Below are 21,885 nucleotides of genomic sequence, written 5' to 3' on the forward strand. Positions count from 1 at the left end.
CCTAGATATAACACCGGGCTCAGGCTTGCTGCCCTGCAGGTCTCCAGGCATTGAACATCTCACTTTCTTCCTAGTCGCTTACTGCTACTTGCTGGGGATCCAGGATCTGGCTCTCCCTGACACCAGCAGGCTTCCATTGCTTTGCCTCAATGAGAAAGTAAAAGGCAACACCAGGGTTTGAGAAGGATCCAGTGACCGATTGTTGCACCACAGGAGGGATATCCTATGTTTTCACCATAACTTACTCCTGGAGTATCAAGGAGGGTTGCCCTTATCTCAAAAGGAACCAATGTTGGAAGTTGGTCCTCTAGATCTATTATCTATACTGGCTCCCTGTACTCTTAATACATCCTCAGTGGTGGCCATGTTGGGTGAATATAACCTCCAATTCAGAAAAGCCTTTCTTTTTACTGCAATCTACCACAACGCAACCAAGAAGGTACATTTTACCACAAATAACATAAGCAAGGAGATGGCCTGAAACTGATGCACACTTACTCAATAAGACTATGTTTCTGACACCAGGGGCAGCAGATGGAGCTGGACATGACTGGCAGCAACTCTTTGGCGATTTGAATCTTACACCTAGGAGAATTGTCAGACTATATCTAGGGATACTTATTAACTATTCATTAACTATCTTTTTGTCGTGAATGTTACTTTCAACCTTAAAGCCTCAATATATTGTAAGATAACACTGTTTAAGCATTGCAACTTATGTAACGTGCTCGGATACTCTTCGGTCTTTTCTCCAGACTACATTAAATACAAAGTAAATAAATCTCACCTGGGATTACTAGACAACAACAAAATATTCTAGAAGGGGCCATCTTATTTCAAAGGTGATGTTCCTCTATGAATAAATTATTCAGTATTTGAAATGCATCTACCATGTTCGTATGTAACTGAGGCCATTTCTTTGAATAGAGAGCACTAGACAAATGACATCCCCTTCCTGTTGCAGTGGTGGAGGCAGATTCACTAACGTAATTATATAAGCATTGGCAAGTCAGCAGTTTTGTCTTTTGTGCAATGAAAATATGTTCTGTATCTCTCATACAGGGACAAAAGGGCAGAGATCAGATACGTTTAGGTGAGGGAAGGGAGAAGAGTCCATTTCTGAAAAGGCAACTGCATTCTTTCCCCTGAATGGAGTGAAAAGGCATCTGCGGGAGGGGCTTTGTTACAGTAAATGTTACTGTATGGGCTTTATTACAGTTAACATAAGGCAGAGATAGATTTACTATGGGTTGCAGCAAGGCCTGGTATTAGACAAATTAGAACAGTTGCACAATATTAGCACTCACTCCCACTCTCGCTGTGTATGGCAGCTATGTGAATGATAACAGTGCTCTCCAAAATGATCTAAGTTCTACAAAACACTCCCCATTGGGTTTCTGATAACTGCTTCAAAAAGCTTGATGAAACGCTCTGTATTCCCATACAGAACTGAGGTACTACCAGAATAGCCCCGACTACAGTGGAGTGTATGAAGGTGGAATTGCACAGCCAGATGTGTGCACATACAATTGTGCATCAGAGCTGTTGGTGGTGAATGAATGGACTTTTTCACTTCTATAGTAGGCCTCCCTTAGAATAAACAGGCAACCATTAGACATGCTTGGGTACCTGAAGGCAATATATGTGAAAGTAAAGGTAACACAACTGCCCAAGCATACAGGCACAATGGTTTAAATCTGGAGAGACACTAAGAAACCTTTGGCATGGGGAAAATAAGTAACTGGCTACACCCCATTATGGATATGGAATAAGCTACAGTAACTGTAATAATCGTCTGGTTTACACAGGTGGGCTTTTGACTGGCATCATGAGCCTGTCATCAACGTTGTCTTAAATGATGCCGCCATTTCTGATGTTGCAGTCATGTTATCAATGATGTCACAGAACAGGTCATGAGTGATGTATTATGGGGAGGTAATTAGCAGTGCATAGTAAGGGCATGAGTTATTGTTATTTGAGATAACTGTAACTGGTGGCGTGGCATAGAGTAGGGCCCCAAAACTCCTGTGGATGAGCCAGCTGACTATGTAATTTTGCAATATGATGGGCATCATTTTATGCAAGGTAAACTTACCGACTTTGTCAAAGGGTTATAACACCAAAATATTAAAAGTGGGCCTACTGGCATTATCACGAATAAAGCACACCTTGTCTCTTTGTCAAAACATTACTAATATAATCAAATGTTTATTTCATAAAATTCACACATTCCAATGTTTAATAAAAGTAACTGTTATATTTTTTAAAAATAAAGTCTTGTTAAAAAAAAATCTATATTCCTTTTAACATTTTTCAGGCCACACGCCACCCTCTTCTCTTAATGTTTTGCTAAGCCCCTGGGATGGGATCCCTGGGGGCTTAATGAGGCTCATGGAGGAGGGCAGCATGCTCTCCTCCCCTCCCCTTAATTTTAAACTTGGCCCAGGCCATTTCCAGGCACCGGGCCAGGTTGCTGTACGCCCCCATTCTGTTTCAAAACATGTTGCACTGAAACACCCTCCCCCCCCCAACGTCCCGGGACCCTGGCCAACCCCCGGACTGTTTTTCTTTTAAAGCCAGCGCAAATCCTCTGTGAATTTGCATACAATGTTTTTAAAAAATGTTTTTGGGTCCCAGGACTGGGGGGGAAGGGAATCCCTACCCTGCCCCTATAAATGTGCTTTAAAAAACTTTTTTGAAGGACAGGGGGCTGAGTCCCCAAGTACTAAAACGGATGCCATTACATCTTTGTTGATGTGGTGTCAGCCAATCAGATCATATCTCTAGATCCATTGTCTCCACAGATCCTCCACGGCGTGAAATATCTATATTTTTTTACCTTAATTTCGCTAAAACTATTGAACAGAATTACATCAAATTACAAAAAGCACGCTTGAGATCTGTCGGTCCCACCGATCTCCTGTGGCATAAAATACACAATGTTGTTGAGCATTAATTGCTCCAAAATTACTGAACGAATTTACACCAAATCACAAAAACACTCTTTCCTGACCAGGATCTAGTTTTCTGCCAAATTCGGTGTAAATCCGTTTAGTGGTTTTGGCTGTAGCTGTATCTAATTTGCCTATGGAAAAGGAATGGGGAAAGCGTGTATTGGGATCCCCTTTTTTCTCGCCAAAACTTTCCAGGAAAGAGCTGGGAACCTCAGGGACCCCACCACCCTCTAGGACCTCCACCAGCAGCCCTTGGGGGTCAGGATGTCCCTACCCTGCTGATGCAAGTCTTTTTTTGCATTTTATTATGACACTAGACTGAGTCCTAAGATGGCTGCCGCCACATTGTTGTTGATGTGATGGCAGCTAATCAGATCCAAACTCATTCCCTAAAATAAGTATAATTCGCTCCCCGACTATGCACTGCTAAATTACCCCATCTATCACAGTAATCATGACATGATCTACTATATCACTTTAAAAAAAATAGTTTTTATTCGTTTATAAACAAAAGAAAAGAAACAGTTCACATTAAAGCACCAAGCATGATAGACAGTTTACATGAGTCAGTGAACGATCGGCAAGAATTATTGATAAAGTACACCTTGACAACGGGCAGTCTAGCAAAGGTAAAAATACAGGATACTGCATTCTTAATGCAGTCTAGATAGCCTTCCTGTATAATTCCATGTACCTAGACCTCTTGGTTCCCAGGCCATCACAGGACAGCATGTAATCGTTCATTACCCGCATTGTTACCCTGTTTTGCCACTAGGTATTGCGCACACAGACCCCAGAAGCTTTTAGGTCGACTACCGGGAGGCAGCTACTCATTATATACGTCAGATTGGGTGTTACAATAAAGCATATCTCTCTCCCAATCTGTCACAGTTGGTTCAGGGCCGCGCATCCAGCGCATCGCTATTCTGCATTTAGCCAATAATAAACCCATAGAGACTAACTTTCTGATGTTCTTGCTGAGGGGTTTCGTGTATCCCAAAATCACTAAGAGGGGATCAGGGGAGAGGGATTGATCAGCTCGAACATTTAGGGGCTGATTCCGATGTCGGTCGGACTCAGGTTCGTCCTACATCTGTCAGGAGCCGTAACCGACTGACCTGCTGTCGTCGGTTACGGCTCTGCAAGTACGATGCGACCGAACAGGGTTCGGTCGTACTCGTATACTTCACAATGCAAGCATGCATTCCGAGCGGAATGCATGCTTGCATTGTTAAAAGCAGGGGTGCAGTTCATCCCTGCACCCTGTGGCCAGCACCTCAAGGTGCCTGCCACGGGGTGCAAGGATCCACAGAGGGGCACCATAGGTGCCCCCAGGCCACCATTCGGCAGCCTCGCACCCATGGGGGCCCTGCTGGGGGCCCCCAAAGACAGTTTCCCACTGCCTTTTCGTGCTGGAAAGAGCGGCACGAAAAGGCAGTGAAAAACTGCCATCGTACTCCCTCGGTCGTAAAGAGGCGGCCGGGGGAGTACTGAGGGATTTCCGGACGGCGGACGGGCTCTCCGAGCCTGTCGTCAGCCATCTGGAAATCCGAGTCGGATTCCTTTCCGACCGAGCCCATCGGAATGGCTCGGTCGGAAAGGAACCCGGCCAACACGTTCCGATTTGGTTGGAAGGGCTCCGACCATCGTACGGAGCCCTTCCAGCCGAAATCGGAATCGGCCCCTTAATGCTTGAAAAAAGTGCTTCCAAAATTCCACAACTGGCGGGCACCACCATGCCACATGTAAAAAGTCTGCCTCTGCCATCCCACATCTTTCACAGTGATCTGTGTCCCTGAGCCCGTAGCGAAACAGTCTCTTCGGCGTGTAGTGCACCCTATTCAGATACTTGAACTGTACCAATCTGTGCCTGCCATTGAGTGAGACCTTTTGGGTGGCTTCACAGCAGCTATGCTAGATATCATTGGTGAGGGGCACTCCGATATCATTCTGCCACTCCAACCTGGCTTTGGTGTATTGCGTATATTTAAAGGCTTGTGATGTGGCATAGAGTTTCAAGACTAATTTAACAGGGGACTGAGCGCAGAAGAATGGAGAAGGCAGGAAGCTCCGGTGGTTCTTGTAGGTCGTCAACAAGCAGCGCCCTCAGCGCATGGCGAGTTCTGAAGAAGTGACAGTGCGTTAGGGTCAGGAATGCCTGCTGCCACCTCCTCTCACGTACGTACTCTCCCCTCCGTAAACAAATCACCCATCACATGAATCCGCTGGGCTTTCAGCGAGCGGAGTGCACCTCATTTGGAAATAATAGCGATCCATTGGCACCATTCTACCGGAAGAAGTGGAGAGTACAACTGGGCTCCAGCCTAGTAAAACGTGCCAGGCGTGAACTATGGAGTTAACAGGACGCTACTACGCCTAATAGGTGCCTGAGTTAACAAACGCAGGAGGGGGTCAGGACTTGCTGCTACCTTCTCAATTTAGAGGGGAGTTAAATCGTGCGGACAGTGAATCCAACTGTGAACATGCGAGCTTTGCGCCGACCTATAGTATTATTCTAAATCAGGTGCACCCATGGCCCCCGCAGAGTAGGGCAAGGTTAGAATATCCAGCTTGACACGTGGAGTTTTGCCTTCCCATGCCAGTTTACCCATCAGTGTCCGCAGCATTCTAAACATGTGTTGGGGAACTACCACAAGGATATTGACGAAGAGAAAAAGAAATTGGGGAAGTACTATCATTTTCATCAAGGACACCCGCCCCACCAACGAGAGAGGTAGCCGTATCCAACTGTCTATATCTTCCTCCAGCTTGACAATGGCTCTGCCATAGTTCGCTCTAAGTACTTCCTCCGCATCAGAGTGAACTTGGATTCCCAAGTACCTAACCGGATCAGATGTCCATTGGAGAGGGAAGTCAAAGGGCGTCGGGACTGTAGTTGGAGTTAATGGGAAGATTATAGATTTGTCCCAGTTAATTTTAAGACCTGAAAGGCCACCAAAGCATAACACTTCTCGGATTATTGGGGAGAGATTTGTGTCAGGGTTCCATATATATAGTAGCATATCATCCGCGTAAGCAGAGACAATATGGTTATAGTTGGGGAAATGTAGACCTCTATTACCGTGGTGCAGAACAGAGGTTCTGCAGCCACCGCATAAAGTAGTGGGGACAGGGGGACACCAAAACACACGAGATGATGGACTGAATGTTGCACATTGGCAAAACATTCACCCCCAGTCACAGATCTGGGTTTAATCCATCGGTATTTTGCTCACCACGCCACCCCAGTTCAGACATGGCCATATGCAAATCAGTCTTGACCCTGTACCTCATGGGAACAGTCCAGCCCGAACTGCCAAGCCATGTCTTCCCTGGACCAGAATCAAGCATCCTAGGACCGGTTTCGGGGTTTCACCCCTCTTCAGCCAGGATAGCTTGACTCTAGTGGCGTAGTGAGCACGGGACCCCTGTCTGGTGTCCCTAGATATCTGAACTGGAGAGGAGACAGCATCACCCTCGAGCTAAGGGCAAATTATAAAGCACCAAAACCAATTGGAGGAAGACGTCCCTTATGCCCAGGCGCCCCAGAACCGCAAGCATGAATTTCCATTCAACCGAATCAAAGGCTTTTTCAGTGTCCAAAAACACTGCTGCCACCTTGACCTCTGGTTTAACATGTTGCAAGCCACCGAAGACTGTTTTCAGGTTGTATGATAGCGTGCGGCCCGGTACAAAGCCCGCCTGATCAGGGCCTACCAGGAGGGGCGAAAGGGGGGACAGTCTATTTGCCAATATTTTTGCAAAGATTTTAGTGTCGACATTTATTACCGACAGTGGTCTGTAAGACGAGCACTCCTGAGGAGCTTTACCCGGCTTCAATAACGTTACTATCAGCGCCTCTCGCATAGAGGGAGGCATGATACCAGTCTCACCCATTTCCTGGAGCAATGTGCTCAAGTGGAGAATCAGTAGGTCATCAAAAGCCGTGTAAAAGGACACAGTGAGCCCATCCTGTCCGGGGGCGCTCCCGTCACACATGAAATTCAGTGCCATACGAATCTCAACAGCATTGAGGGGCCTCATGACGCATTCCCTGTGACTATCCGTCAGCCACTGCAGCTTTATGTATTCTAGATAACGCATTATACTTTCCTCATCTGGGGCGACCTTGGAGCTATATAAATCCTGATAGTACCGGCCGACCCGGTTGACTATGTCCGCTTGCTCTTTCAAAACGGTGCCTTCCTTATCCATCAACTCAGCGATGACTCCAGACTCGAATCGACGGCGAGCCAATGTCACCAGTACCGAGCCTGGTCTGTCCCCCTATCAGTAGGTTTTGGCGAGTGCGTATTTCCCCATGTGTTTAATTTCACTATCTGATTCCTCGTGGTACTCATCCAGTGTTTTTTTCAGTTGTCCTAGGATCTGTGGGTCATCCTTATTCGCCACTTCAGTCTCCAGCACCCACAATCGAACCTTTAATAAAGCAAGTCTACCCCTAATGGAGTGAAGCACCCCATAATGTTTATTGATGGCAACCCCCATATAAATACCTTAAATGTCTCCTATACCGTGGCGAAGGAATCGACTGACCCAATAATGGTTTTAAAAAAATCAGTAATAGTGGCAGCCCTAAATACTGTATCTAGCATGGAGTATGGTGGAAATCTCCACAGGAAAGGATGAGGGCCTAGGGGGGAATATTAAATGCTAGCAATATAGGAGAATGACTAAGACTGTGCAGTCCTGCACCCTAGACATTAACGCCTCTGAAATGAACCAGTAATCTATGCGAGTGTGTGTATCGTAATATGCCGAATAATGCGGAACCCGCCCCTCCCAGGGGATCTAGCTCTCCACACGTCAAACAGATGCAATTGTAGCACTATGTCGGCCACAGCTCTAGCAGCAGCAGATAGGTGCCTAGGAGAACCCTTCGATCGATCAAGAGCCAGATCTAATACGCAGTTGAAGTCTCCCCCCCAAATTAGCAGCGGTAAAGAGCAATCTTTGATAAGTGACAATATTGAATGATAAAACTGGGGATCATCATAATTTGGCCCGTAGGTATTAACAATTAGGAAATCAGCTCCCCTTCCATAACATCTTGTAAGCTAAGAGCAATAAGGGGCAAGGTGCGTCTCTTGGAGCAGGGCTAGGTCTACTTCCTTTCTCCTCAGATATGCCAGGATTTTACACACCTTTCTGTGGTCATTTAGACCTCTCACATTCCAAATCACAAGCCGCAGGCGCCTTCTGTGTCCCTGCACTGTTTTGCAGTGTGTCATTCGCGACAATCATAAACATGGTACTTTCCAGCAGCAATGTGAGTTGTGTTACCCTAATCATTCATGACTCTAATGTGCATGTGCACCGTTAAAAAAAACAACAAAAAAACAACCAGCCCAACCCCCTCCCTCGCCATGCCGTCCACAACTGGGCATAGGCGGTCTACAGCCCTCCCCGCCAACAATCACTGTAGCGCATAGAAGGAAAACATCAATTGGGCTACAATAGGCACTAAATAACATACAGTAAACAAGCGTGGAACGCACTGGGGCAGATGTTGCCTGCCGACACTTCAGTATACCACTGTGCCGCACCGCCACTAAGTATCTACCATGAGGCTACCATTGGAGAGAGAGAAATCTCCATAAGAGGCACGTAAACATTTCCTGAACTGTAGTGTCTCTCGCTCTTGGAGGGCCCAGCGGCCCCGCACCCCAACTCCGTGTTAGAAAGAATAGAAACTACAGATTGGTAGAACGGTACACAAATTAGCAATAGGAGCAGTAAATGGCATAGCATGGTAGTGAAGCTCGCACCCACACCCAACCCCCCCAAGCAACCGCAGAAAAATCTACACATGAGGGTGGGACCCCATCGGGACCTAGGGGCGTAGTCCCCACTTCAGTTGTTATCATCAAGACCTCCACTCGCACCATCCGCACGGTCGTCCTCCATCTGGCCTTTCCTACTTTTGCCGAGCATGTCCCAGTCTTTAAGGGCTTTTTGAGGGACTGAGGATCAGTGAAAAATCTTGGCCTTCCTGTTTAGGACCACTCTCAAACTCGCCGGGTACAGCATCGCATATTCCACATTCTGTTCCCTCAGCTTGCGCTTCAGCGGCGGAAGTTGCTTCCTGGCCTCCTGGACCCTGAGAGTGAAGTCCGGGAACAAAAAGAGAGAGAGGAACCCTCATATTGTAAATTGCCCAATTCTCTCGCCATCCTTAGCGCTGCATCCCTGTCTCTGTAGTTCAACAGTTTCGCAATGATAGGCCTTGGAGGGGCGCCAGGGGAAGGCTTAGGTCCCAACGAGCGCTGTGCTCGCTCCATGACAAACATGGGGGAAAAAGTTTCAGCACCCAGCAGAGTAGTGAGCAGATTTTCTGTAAAGGGCTCCATGTTACCTGTTGCGGTGGACTGTGGAAGGCCTGTAATGCGCAGGTTACTGCGCCTCGAACTGGCCTCCAAATCTTCGGCTCTATCCTGCAAGGCAACCAGGATCTTCTCCATCTGTTTCTGTGCACTGTTGGAGTCAGTCTGGGCCTCCTCAGTTTCGGTGATTCGATGTTCGGCCATATCTAGTCGTTCCGCATGTTTGTCCACCCTCTTGAACATGCAATCCATTCTGTAGGACAAAGTGTCTATTTTCGCATCAATTGCAGCTGGCCCCTTCTGCATGGACCAACAAATACACCGAAGCACACCACTTTTATTTGTTGGACTTTGGATCTAGACTGTTTTTACAGGTCTAGTGGATCTATACCCAAGTGGGCGGGTATTATGACACCATGAGAGCACTTCTATGACATGTGATGATTTGAACAGGTAAACAATTACAATACCGTAAAATAATAGATGGGAAGATCAAATAGCATACCCACAATTATTTTATGCCCTTCTGCATGGAATGCTAGGATCATTTTGATGTCGCCGATGGAGACTTCTATTAGTGCCTCAGACTGGGACACCGCAGACTCCGCAGCATCTTCTCTGTGTCTGGACTCCCGCTGCTCGAAGCTCATCTTTGGCTGGGACTTGTCTGGCTTACCCATATTGATGCCTCCTTATGTTGGTGCAGTTAGCGCAAGGACCACACGTTCAGCTGCCACCGCTCCTATCTCAACAAGCGTGATCGCCCCCGCTGCAAGTCACAGGCCCTTAGCAAGGGAGACAAAGAGGGCGCCCCAGGTCAAGGCACCACAATCCACTCTAGGGACAGGAATCCGAGCCATGGAGGACCACTATGGTAATAGCCCCCTCTCGCTGCCCACATTCAATGAAGCCACGCACACAGCTCAGAAGAGCACAAGGTCCAATGCAGGAGCAGGGCTGCACCACGAGGGTGAGGCCTCACACGTGTGCAGTCCAAAATGGAGTCGCCAACCTCGATGCGGGGCGAGACGATCTCACGCTGCCTCTCAGAGCACATAAATGGGGCCTCAAATCGAGCAGCAACTCACCCACCAGGACGGGCGCCGGGCCACTGTCAATCTGCCTCCATGCAGGGGCACATCGCAACACACCAGCAATGGTTTCCGTAGGTACTCACTCGCTGCCAACCTCAAAATGATATCGGGACTCCAGCGCCTGATAGTGGTTCAGCACTCCGTTGGAGGCAAGCACGGCCGTGCAAGTGGTAGAGCCACACTCTCCAGTCAGGGCACGCGTGGGCCGGGTGCTGGCTTATATGCGGTCCAGCAGGAAGCGCCACCCACGTCGTCACCCAGCACGGGGGAGAGCAGTGTCCCGGGCCGTAGATGAGGACCATCTGGAGCAATCAACCCCGCTCTGTCAGCAATGAGGGCACCGGGAGCAGGCCTTCACTCGTCCAGACCTCCGATCGAGAGTCTCACCAAAATGCAGCCAATTCTTGATGGATATTCTTGGCGGCTGGCGGAGTTCGCTTAAGGAGCAGCTATCTTTAGGCCATGCAAGCTCCGCCCCATCTACGAGATCAGTTATAACATCACTACAACATCTGAAATTACATCATTTCTGTGAATTTAAAATGACATGTTTTTACTGAGTATAATGTCCCTTTAACCTTTCTTATTTTCAATGAAAAAAAAATATATATAAATTTTTGGATGCAGCTGTCTCCATTGTAGATGACAAACTACACACATCACTCTTTAGAAAAGATACAGCGGGCATCAGTATACTGCATGCACAGAGCCACCATCCTGCTCCACTTATTCACAGTATACTCTATGGTGAGTTTATCAGAGCACAACGAAACTGCATTAGGAACGACGCTTTCAATAAAGAACATGATGCTATGTTACATAGATTTTTTTAAAACAAGGATACTCTCATAAGACATTGCCACAAGCAAGCGTCAAATTACAAGGTATGAAACAAGAGGATGTTCTATTTAGAACTAACTTGATCCCCAAGAACAAACAAGAGAATAACAAGCCGAGGTTAATCACTAAATATAACAAGAGATCTAATCAGTTCAACAAATTCTAAAACAACAGCAGAGTCTGTTAACAACTGACTCTATGATTGGCAATACAATAGGGAGTACTCCCCTTTTAACATATAGAAAACCTCGTTCATTGAAGGATAATTTGGTACACAACTTTCAAGAGCCTACTTTGGCTACTTCATGGATCGGTGGTCATCTGTAACGCCTGTAAGAATAGCCAAAGCTGTAGAAGCTACACCACCGGCAATGGGGAAACAAAACCAATTCACAAATTCATAACATGCACAACCGATTTTGCCATATATGTTCTGGAATGCCCTTGTGGCTTAACCCCTTCCCCGCTCATGACGGAACCACTCCGTCATGAGCCACGGGGAGAGTCCTGGCAATCGTGGTTGGCTGTGTAGCGGATCAGGGCAGACTGGGAAAAGCCCTTTAATAGACCTGCACCAACTTCTCGTGTTTCCCGCTTCGCGGGAAACACTCGCTCATTCCTGCACCGGGGCGACACCTCTGGAGAGGACTACAGTGCCCACAAGGCTGTGGGGTCCTCGGCCACGCCCAGCACACCAGGACCAGGTGCATAAAATCACCACTGCACCGGTGGAAAAGCGGGAGAGTCCTGGCAATCGTGTTTGGCTGTGTAGCGGATCAGGGCAGACTGGAAAGACTGGGAAAAGCCCTTTAATAGACCTGCACCAACTTCTCGTGTTTCTCGCTTCGCGGGAAACACTCGCTCTTTCCTGCACCGGGGCGACACCTCTGGAGAGGACTACAGTGCCCACAAGGCTGTGGGGACCTCGGCCACGCCCAGCACACCAGGACCAGGTGCATAAAATCACCACTGCACCGGTGGAAAAGCGGGAGAGTCCTGGCAATCGTGTTTGGCTGTGTAGCGGATCAGGGCAGACTGGAAAGACTGGGAAAAGCCCTTTAATAGACCTGCACCAACTTCTCGTGTTTCCCGCTTCGCGGGAAACACTCGCTCATTCCTGCACCGGGGCGACACCTCTGGAGAGGACTACAGTGCCCACAAGGCTGTGGGGACCTCGGCCACGCCCAGCACACCAGGACCAGGTGCATAAAATCACCACTGCACCGGTGGAAAAGCGGGAGAGTCCTGGCAATCGTGTTTGGCTGTGTAGCGGATCAGGGCAGACTGAAAAGACTGGGAAAAGCCCTTTAATAGACCTGCACCAACTTCTCGTTTTTCCCCGCTTTGCGGGAAACACTCGCTCATTCCTGCACCGGGGCGACACCTCTGGAGAGGACTACAGTGCCCACAAGGCTGTGGGGACCTCGGCCACGCCCAGCTCACCAGGCCCAGGTGCATAAAATCATCACTGGACCCGCGCACAGCGGGACGCGCGCGGGACGAAGCCAGGACAAAGGGCGGACAGTCTGAGACAGTCAGAGACTGAAGGAGACTGGACTGGGCCATACCCTTTGGTTGACGGACTCGGATAGTGTGCTGGTGAGGGGAATAGGAGTCCCACGTAAAGTACTGATTTATAATTCCCAATTGCAGAGTGTCTGTTAGTCATCTGATAAGTTTAACGTGTAGCCTGTGTGGGAGTAAGCATGGCATCAAAATCACTGAAAGGCCAGAAACTGAGTATTAAGGGAGGGTCAGGGGGGATTATAGGTCCCATAGACGCCTTTATTACAATGGCTGCTTCGGCCCTGGAAAAGGAGATCGACCAAACGGTCCGTCGTTTATCTCTTGACCCCGCTCTTCAAAAAAGATCTTCTCTTGGGAACATTGCACTCGTAGTGTCTCCACCTTCTACACTGACCCAGAGTGCTCCTTTAAATCACATAATCATGGAGCAGTCCGCTATTTCGGATATAAGTGGGGTGGATGCTAGCTTGGCTTCTTTTATGGCTTACCCAAGTGCGGATAAAGGGACTAGGAAAAGTAATGAGCCAGTACCAGTACTAGAACACCGAGTGGTACACGAGTCCCCAGAAAGTACGCCAGCGCTAGCTTTAAAGCGTAAACGCTGTGATAGAGCATTGAAGGGGGGGAGCCGCAAGAGATCCAAAGTTATACTATCTGGCCACAAGGGGGGCATTCAGGGAGGTATTAAAAATACCTCTTTACAGGAGGTGACTCCTGTGCCCCCCCCAAGTTAATTTTTTTCCTGATAAAATTGATGTTGCTGATGGAGCTGGCGACATTGCTCATTTATTGGATAAGTTCGAATGCTTGTTAAAATCATTAATCTCCCCAATAGTCGAACGACTTAGAAGGATAGGCTCGCAGTTAGATGCCCTTCAAATTGTTACTTCCGCTAATTTAAATATGCCTAATAATGTGGGGGAAGTACATCAGCCACAAAATAGTGCGTCTACTTTAGTTAATCCTCCAAAAACCAGCCAGAAGTCTTGCTTTAAGGAAAAATTCGTTAAAGAGAGTAGAGTACATCTTAATCCTGGGGGGGGGGGGAAACTAAGGGTATGCCTTTTCAGGTAGCTAGTGACACACAGATAGGCAATATAACTGTACATCATGGCCAGATAAACCCGAAAGGCACACAGACAATTGACAACATTCAAGTTAAAGCAGTGCCTATGGGAACAAATGCTCTGAGCAATCATAAGGGAATTGATCTCCCTGAGGAGTCTTATCCATTTGTGATTGTTCTGGCGGGGGTTCCTGAGTGGGTGAACAATAGGGCAGAGTCTTATCAAGAATTAAAAAATAAGGTAATGTTTTGGTTAGGGAAAAACCGGCCATTAAGTCGAGATTTATATGGGGAAATTATAAATGTGAGACGGGTCTGTTGGGTAGGCCAAAAGGCAAAGGACATTGAGGGTGACTGCATTATAGTGAACTTTAGAAACCCACGTGTGGTCCAGTTCATTAGCGGTTTCCCGAATCACAATAATGGGGGTGGAATCATGACCTTTGACCTGAGCTATTTCTACCCATGGCCCCCCCAAATGGCTGGCATGGAGAACTTTTCTATGCAATTTCCTGGGAGAAATGGTGCTCAAAGGAGGCACTTTACAAAGACACTGCCCATCCCCCTATTGTACAAAGGTTATCCCCAACATAACTCTCGTCATACCTTGGGACCAGACAATTTTTTCAATGTCCCGGTTTTTAATCAGTTTGATGCTCTGTCCAACCTAGGCTGCATAGACTGACTATGGCATGGCTTAGAGAACAGAGTTATACCCGGTTCCCGGGAGGAGGGTGAGACCCTGCCCCCAAATGTTACGATTCAAAATGATGACGTAAATACCCTAGTGGGGACGATGGTAGTCTCAGATGGGTTAGTACATTCCCTGACTACTACCGTTATAAAAATCGTAACCTGGAATATTGCGGGTCTACGGAATAAATTGGACGATCCCATCTGGAGAGAGGTCATGGGGACAGTGGATATCATTGGGTTACAAGAAACCTGGGACTTAGAAAATATTTTAAGTATAGATGGCTATTCCACCTATTTTTTACCGGCAATACCCTCGGTTATGGGGAGGGCAAAGGGGGGGGCTAGTGACGTTAATTGTGGCTACTATTCCAGGGACACTTACACAGATAGAAACCGGTCTCCCTTGCTGTTTAGCAGTACAAATTGCTTGTGACGGGGCATGTAATATTTTAATTGTGAATTTTTATAATTCTTTTGATAGATCAGGCCTGACTGACCAATTGGCCTCTCTTGATTGTTTTTTGGAAAAATATAGGGAGGTTAATCAGCATCATTGTTCAATTATTCTCCTGGGAGATTTTAACATTCATGGCTGCCCAGAAAATTGTTCTTCTTTGGACCAGATGGGACCCATAGAGCTAGGGGAAGTTCATTTTGAGCATTCAGCACAGGGGGTACTTCTTGAAAAAAATTTGGCAGACCATGGTTTGATGCTCCCACAAAGGGAAGATGAGAATATACCTACCTTTAAAGGTAGAGGAAGGGGCTCAAACATAGATTACATCTTTATCAGCCTTACCTTAGAGAATCACATCAAGAGTTACAGTGCGGAATGGTCCCATTTTAGTGACCACAACCCAGTTACTCTTAGAATTATGGATCTCATTTGTGTTCCGGAGAAAGGTCAGAATAGTGCTAGTAGGAAAGAGATCGTCCCAACGGATCAGGGGAGAAGATTAAGATGGGGCAAGGTTGTCCCTGAGGAATTTTTAAGCAATCTCAGGGCTAATGTTGGTAGGGAGCTGGACATATGCAGGGATTTGGAAGCAGGGGGTCAGGAGGTGTTAGATGCGTACCAAATAGTCTGCACTCAAATAGGGGTTGACCTCAAATGTCCAGGTCAAGTAAAAGAATCAGAGGGGGTCGGTTGGTTTGACCATAAATGTACACGCGCCAACCAAAAACTACGAATGGCCCTGAAGGAGAACCCAGTAGATAGGACACTCGTGGCTTCCTTAAGGAAATCTTATAAAAGGGCTAAAGAGATTAGAAAGCGCGAGATTAGGGAAACAGCCTGGGAAGACTTGACCTCCACTGATGTCCTGAAGAATAGTGCTAAATTCTGGTCCGTTGTTAATAAACCTTTTTTTAATGATGGTGGCAATCATGTGTTAGATTGCAACATACAGGAACAGTCATGGCTTTTGCATTTTAAATCAGTTTATGAAGTAACAAACTCGGGTGAGGAGGGCTCACCCGCTGTCACTCTGCATCCATACATTTTTTCGGTTACGGTGGAAGAGGTGGCAGGCGCCATAGGGAAAATGACTAGCAATAAGGCCCCGGGCCCAGACGGCGTCCCTGCTGACCTCTTCAAATCAGATGTCAAGCTATGGTCCGTAGTTTTAGCAAATGTTTATAATAGAGTCTGTAAATCTGGTATTCCAACCACATGGTCAGAATCAGTCATTGTGCCGATATTCAAAAAAGGTAACAGAGGGGATCCCAGTAACTACCGCCCGATCTCGCTCATTGATTCTGCAGTAAAGGTCCTAGGACAGGTGGTCCTGAGTAAACTCTGTGAAAAATTGGATGAAACAAATATCCTTGCGGTTCTTCAATTTGGTTTTAGGAAGGGCCGTGGTACTATAGACCAATGCCTCAATCTCCAACTTTTAATTGGGAAGTACGCAATTGCCAAAAGGGGTTCACTATACATAGCATTTATGGACCTCTCATCAGCTTTTGATCGAGTAAATAGATCAAAGTTGTGGGATATACTTTTAAAATTAGGCATTGATGAAAACATAGTGTACTTCCTGGCAGATCTTCACAGGGACCTTACTGCTACAGTTAGGTATGATCGCAAGGGTAACTGTACGGGTAAGATCGGGATTCTGAGTGGGGTCAGGCAGGGCTGTATTTTAGCCCCCCTTCTGTTTACCCTTTATGTCAATGACCTTGGTATGGTCCTAGGGAAAGTATGTAAGGACATACCAAGGGCGGGTAAGTTTACTATACCGGCACTACTTTATGCCGATGATGCCGCACTTTTGGCACGTACCATGGTAGGTTTACAGCGGCTTTTAAACTCATTTTATGATTTTATGAATATTTTAGATTTAAGTGTTAACTACCTCAAATCCCATGTAATGACAGTGGGACCAAAAGGCAAACAAACGAAGAACTTGTATTGTAACGGAAATGTCCTGTCTAAAGTCTCTAGATTCCCATACTTAGGGGTCATTTTCGAGGATAGCTCCACATGGCTGCCTCAAATGGCAGCCAAGCGTAATGTCTTCTCTAGGGCCACTCTGTCAGTATTAGGATTTGCACGGAAAATAGGTGTGAAACCACTGCAGGCAGTTTTAAAGGTGTATGACGCTAAATGTGTCTCCTTGGCTATGTATGGTGCAGATTTATGGGGCTTTAAAGATGCAAAATCGTTGCAGTGTGTGGAGGATAAGTTCCTAAAAAGCATTTTGTCTGTACCCCATTCCACCCTGGGGTTTATTGCCCACCAAGAATGTGGGGTGGAATACCTGGTGGATCGAATTGCACTTGCACCACTATTAAAATGGATTACAGTGTGGTTGAATGCAGACCTAGAATTAAATCATGAGGTCTTAAGGGACTGCTTAGCACTTGACCGATGTAATTCCATCCCGTGGCTGAATTACATCAAAAAGATAGCGGATTATTTAGGTCGTCCTGAATTGTATAATCAGCCATCCAAAATAGTTAAGGGGGATGTGAAATGGGTAAAACATACATATAGGCTCATCATGGGACTAGAAAGGGAAGACAAAGAATTGTCTAAACCTACTGTAAGAGCTTATCAGCTGTTAATAAATTCTGGGGAGATGGAACTGTATCTGAGAGTGGTCAATAATTCCAACCATAGATTTTTGCTGACCAGATTCAGATTAAACAAAATGCACCTTCTTATTACAGGCCGCCCAGGGTGGACAAATGCGAAAGACCTAGAGATTTGTCTGTGTGATGGATTTTCCATCATGGACACTACGCACTTTTTGTTCTTTTGCACATATTTTACCCCAATAAGGAAAAAGTTCATACTACCATTAATTAAGGATAGAGGCTTTAGACAGGTTAAACCGGCCCTTTTGTACCTGCAATTGTTGTCAAATATTTGGGAAATTTTTAACATTGCGAATTTTCTGACCATAGCCATGAGATTGAGTAAAAAGATAAGTTGGAAGAGAGTAGCCTAGCGGGTTTTTTGGGTTGTTTTACTGATTTGGTCAGATAAAGTTTTTAGAATGGTTTTTCTACATAATGTTTGTTTTTATATTCTTTTTTAAAAGGAAAATTACTGTATTTTTAGGGGACCTGTTCTTGTTGTCTGTCTACTTTTATGGTTTTTGTAATTGAACCGAATAAAGTATTTCTTGAACTTGAGCCACGGGTGCGCTGTGCTCATGACGGAGTGGTTCCGTCATGCTGCGGCCGTTGGCGGCCGCTCCGCCCACGCGGCGCTAATTCCCCACCTGTGCGGGCGATTAGCGCAGTGGGCGGAGACGTGACGGAACCACTCCGTCATGAGCACAGCTCACCCGTGACTCGTGACGGAGTGGTTCCGTCACGAGTACAGCGCCACCGCAACTGCCCTCAAACCCCCCCAGCGCCGCGGCGGAATTCCTGCCGCGGCGAAGGGGTTAAGATACGTTGGTAGCACCAAACTACCATTGAAGATGAGAATTCTTCAACGACCTACGAGCTATCACAAATTAAGATTTTAATTATCCGGTAGCTAGACATTTCCAAACTATGCATAACAGCAATAGCGATCAACTAAAATTATTTGGAATTGATCGTATTTTGAAGCACACAAGAGGTGGTGATCAGTTACGGATTCTTGAATCTAGGCTCATGATTGACCTAAACACAAAAAATACCAAATGGCATGAATAGCAGTGAGGAATTGACAACACACATTGGCAGATAGAATTGTATATATTTTCCTTTCAATCATGTCTCATGTTGTACATAGATTTAATTCACATATATTATTCATTCTGTTTTCACTCACTTTCTATTTCTTTTTCTTTTATTGTGTGTTATGTTGTAGTGTCTGTCATAGCGCCAGGACGCCCCTTTGCTGGGGCAGCTGTGCGCTATAAAAATATAAATAACATAACATAACATAACTTTGGCACTTTTTTAGCATAGGTAGACACTCATTGGCTTACGATACGGGCACTTGCCCTTGATTATGTAGCAATTGATGGTTTAAATTGGGATTCGGGACCATAACAGGTGGTGTTCTCTCTGGTCTCCGATATATAGTGGTTGATCCCTTTGTGTCATTTCAGATAAATTATGAATTGAACCCATACTAGAGTAATGCTATTGTTTAGCTCTTTACCACATCCCAGTTGACCCCAAATGGAGCCTTATCGACAATTCAGTATAGTCTAATTGCTGAATGGGGAACCTGCATTCCCATAGGATTGTCTTGTATTCTAGTTTATATATTGAACAATGTGTGTCTCCGTTAGTTGTATATAATCTTCGTGCAATTTCATATTTGCACTAACATTACACACAGGGTAACATTTTGGACATGCGTCATATGCATTGGTATTCATGGATTAGATTTTTCATATGAATTTTATTATGATCAATTTGAATGGAATTCATTATTATATTTTTGTTCTTATCAATTGGAATTTATTCACGAAATGTGAAGTTAATTTTGTAACTATTTAGTAATGAATTGGTTATACATGATTGTAAAAACAATTTGATTTTGTATAGTATTTTGTTTATGTCCATTATGTCAAGGCTTATTTCTACGGTGAGTAGGGCACATTGTGTGAACTTTACAAAGGCTTCATAGCTTGAGATGTCATCAGTGATGTCATCAGTGATGTCACTGACCATGTCATAATTGGAGTAATATGTGAGATCATCAGAAGTGCATTGCGGGGTGTGAGGTATAGTTAGCTCAACTAACTATAACGGCCGAATTTCTCTGGTTTTGTACGAGTGAAATGTTCAACTAACTATAATGTCCCTGAAACCTATGGTTTTTTCAGTGAATTTCTAAGGTTTTTTAAATGCTAATTTCTAACTATAACGTCCCTGAAACCTATGGTTTTTTCAATGAATTGCAAAGGTTTTTAAATGATAATTTCTAATATGCCTACAGAGGTAGGAAATGTGAAGAAAGAGGAAGAAAGGCACAGAAAGAAGCAAGAGATATGCAGAAAGAACCAACAGAGGTGCAGAAAAAGGCCTTATTGCAGAGTCGTCCTGTGCCCCCAACTTTTTACTGACTGGTACTGGTGGTAACTTACTCTGACTAACCAGGCCCAGAGCCAGTGCTGTGCTCAAAGACACTTAGAAAACAGTGAAAACACCTACATACACTAGGGTACACTAAGGGTTGGGGTACCCCTGTGATTAGCTTGACCTCTCCTGTAAGGCCCTAGTACATAATAGGTCAGGGGATTAAAACTACCTCTAACTCAGAGGAGCAGAAAGAGGCAAGAGAGGTGCATAAACATGTAGGAAAGTTGCAGAAACAGGTAACAGGGGTGCAGAAAGAGGCAAGTGAGGTCCAGAAAGAAGTAAGAGCGGTGCAGAAAGAACCAACAGAGGTGCAAAAAGAGGCACGGGGTGCAGAAAAGGGTAGGAGGGGTGTACAAAGAGGCAAGAGAGGTACAGAAAGAGGCAGGAGGGGTGCGGAAAAAAGGAAGAGAAGTGCAGAAAGAGGCAAGAGAATTGGTGAAAGAAGCAGCAGAGGTGTAGAGAGGTGCTGAAAGAGGCGTGAAGGTTGCAGCAAGAGAAGGGCAGAAAGAGGCAAGAGGTACAGAAACAGGCAGGAAAGGTGCAGAACCAGGAAACAGGGGTGCAGAAAGAGGCAAGAGTGGTGTAGAAAGAGGTAAGAGATTTGCAGACAGAAGCAACAGAGGTGCTGAAAGAGGCAAGTGAGGTGCAGAAAGAAGCAAGAGAGGTGCAGAAAGAGGCAATAGAAGTGCAGAAAGAAGCAATAGAGGTGCAGAAAGAGGCAAGAGGAGTGCAGAAAGAGGCAAGAGGAGTGCAGAAAGAAGGAAGAGAAGTACAGAATGAAGCAACAGAGGTGCAAAAAGAGGGACGAAGTTTGCAGAAAGAGGCAAGAGAAGTGCAGAAAGAACCAAGAAAAGTGCAGAAAGAAGCAACAGAGGTCCAGAAGGAGGAAGGAGGGGTGCAGAAAGAAGGAAGAGCAGTGCAGAAAGAAGCAACGAAGGTGCTGAAAGAGGCACGAAGCATGCAGAAAGAGGCAAGAGAAATGCAGAAAGAAGCAACAGAGGAACAGAAAGAAGCAAGAGTGGTGCAGAAAGTGAGAAGAGAGGTTTAGAAAGAGGCAAGAGAGTTGAACGAATCGGGAAGAGGGGTGCAGAAAGACTTAGGAGGGGTGCAGAAAGAAGCAACAGAGGTGCCGAAAGAGGCAAGAGAGGTGCAGAAAGAAGCAAGTGAAGTACAGAAAGAGGCAAGGGAGGTGCAGAAACAAGCAAGAGAAGTGAAGAAAGAGGCAAGAGAATTGCTGAAAGAAGCAACAGAGGTTTAGAAAGAAGCAAGAGAAGTGCAGAAAGAGGCAAGTGAAGTGCAGAAAGAAGCAAAAGCAATGCAGAAAGAACCAGCAGTGGTGCTGAAAGAGGCAACAGAGGTGCTGCAGGAGGCATGAAGGGTGCGGAAAGAGGCAAGAGCAGTGCAGAAAGAAGCAACCGAGGTACAGAAAGAGGCAAGAGTGGTGCAAAAAGAGGCAGAAGGGGTGCAGAAAGAATTAACAGAGGTGCAGAAAGAGGCAACAGAGCTGTAGAAAGAAGCAAGAGAAGTGCAGAAAGAACCAACAGAGGTGCAAAAAGAGGCAAGAGGGGTGTAGAAAGAAGCAAGTGAGGTACAGAAAGAAGAAAGAGCAGTGCAGAAAGAACCAACAGAGGTGCTGAAAAAGGCAAGTGAGGTGCACAAAGAGGCAAGAGATCTGCAGAAAAAAAGCAGCAGATGTGCTGAAAGTGGCAAGTGAGGTGCAGAAAGAAGCATGAGAGGTGCAGAAAGAAGAAAGAAGTGCAGAAAGAAGTAACAGAGGTACAGATTAGAGGCAAAAAGGGTGAAGAAAGAAGAGAGGTACAGAAAAA

At 46.0% G+C, this 21,885-nt stretch overlaps 1 protein-coding gene across 1 annotated transcript in view; it reads right to left on the minus strand.

Moving 5' to 3' along the window:
* Positions 1-21,885, minus strand: part of INTU (inturned planar cell polarity protein) — a 319,704-nt gene that overhangs the window by 24,351 nt on the left and 273,468 nt on the right. The window lies entirely within an intron of this gene.

The sequence above is a fragment of the Triturus cristatus genome, chromosome 2_2 (assembly GCF_964204655.1).
Source record: "Triturus cristatus chromosome 2_2, aTriCri1.1, whole genome shotgun sequence".
In the NCBI taxonomy this organism is placed as follows: Eukaryota; Metazoa; Chordata; class Amphibia; order Caudata; family Salamandridae; genus Triturus; species Triturus cristatus.